This window comes from Trichechus manatus, unplaced genomic scaffold (assembly GCF_000243295.1).
Source record: "Trichechus manatus latirostris isolate Lorelei unplaced genomic scaffold, TriManLat1.0 scaffold00398, whole genome shotgun sequence".
Lineage (NCBI taxonomy): Eukaryota > Metazoa > Chordata > Mammalia > Sirenia > Trichechidae > Trichechus > Trichechus manatus.
Genome location: NW_004444334.1, coordinates 29,114 through 30,707, shown reverse-complemented (window position 1 = coordinate 30,707; position 1,594 = coordinate 29,114).

Here is a 1,594-nt window from a genome sequence, read left to right as displayed (position 1 = left end):
AATCTATTCACTCCTTTATACCACATTTCACTCTTTTTTTCTAACACATTAATAATAACTTATGTGATACTTTATCTTCTAAATCCAAATTGTAGGTACATTTGGATTCAATACATATATATATTTTTCGTGTTTTTGGATTACACTTTCTTAATTATTTGTATATGTTAAAATTTTTGGTTGAAAAGTGAACATTTTAGATAAGACATTGCAGTGACTCTGAAATCCATTATAGATTTTCCTGAGGATTGTGCTTTTATTTTTGTAGTGGGCAGTTAGCTTCCCTGGGATATAAATACAAAATCATTCTCATCTGCAGCTTGCAGTAGCTGGTGTCTGTCCTCTGATTGTTTTGTTTCCATATGATGCTTTGTTGCAGATGGTTGGAATCTTCCTTTCTATCGTTCCATAAATTTTCAGTTGCTTTGCTGCTCCTGAGTTCTACTCTCTGACAACTCAAGCCATATGTGTTGCAGTAGGAGAATAAAATCAGTCAAAGACACAGAAAACTATCACAGATAATATGGGGCAGTTTTGTCTTTCAAGAATATATTCATCCTTAGTTTGTGTCTCTCCCACCCCCACTGTGCTCTTTGTAATCAATCTTTGCTATGGGCAGAGATAATACACAGATTTGGGATTTCATCTCTTCTATTACTCTTTGTTCACAAAATTTCTTCTCTTAAAGATCCAATTTCGCTGCTGATCTAAACTCTATTATCTGCCCATTGACGTATGAGGTGGGGTGTGTTGAGAAATGCTACCAGGCGAAAAACTTCAAACTCACAGTGTCACCTGATGGTATAAAATAACAATATTTAAGATTAATAGTTGCTCAAGTTTCTGACTGTCTTTGGTCATTTTCCAATGACTCCCAATAGTTATTTTTACTAATTTTGTCCATGTTTCATAATTGTAAATCTATGGATAAACTCACCGGATCTCTTCAAATCATCACTTTCACCTTTTTTTCTATTTTATGTTCAACATCTTTACCCTCCTTAATTCTGGTTAAATATCCTACCCTTTATACTTATGCCTTCATTTAGGAGGGACACTTGTCCTTAGCTAGGCAAGTCAGAACATGTTAGACTTTGGCTGCAATAATTGGTATAAGAGGTGGGCAGGTGAATAAAGTCAGACTATTAAATGTTTTTCTTTTCTTTTACATAGCTTGTGGTTAAAGAAGAAAACATTTCTAGCTCAGAGACAATAAAAGCAAAATCTGGTGAAGTGTGTGGAGTGCAGCTAAAGAACTGCATAAAAGAAAATTTATAATTTTCATTCTTATATGAGAAAAGAAGAAAGACTTGACAACATGATCTGAGATTAAGAATTAATAATATAGAGGAAAAAAAGTCAAATTTACCCAAAAGTAAAAAGAAATAAATTAATAAAGATAAGAATAAGAAAACAAACAAACAAAAAATAGGAAAACAAAGTAAGCAATGCCAAAATTTGAGTCCTTGAAATTCTTAGTAAAATAAAATTTTATGGTGTCAGGTAGGGGTCATATTTCATTTTTGTTATATAGATGTTTTCCTATTCACCAGTTAATGAAAAGTCTGTCATTTTCTCACAGCTCTGCAAAGCT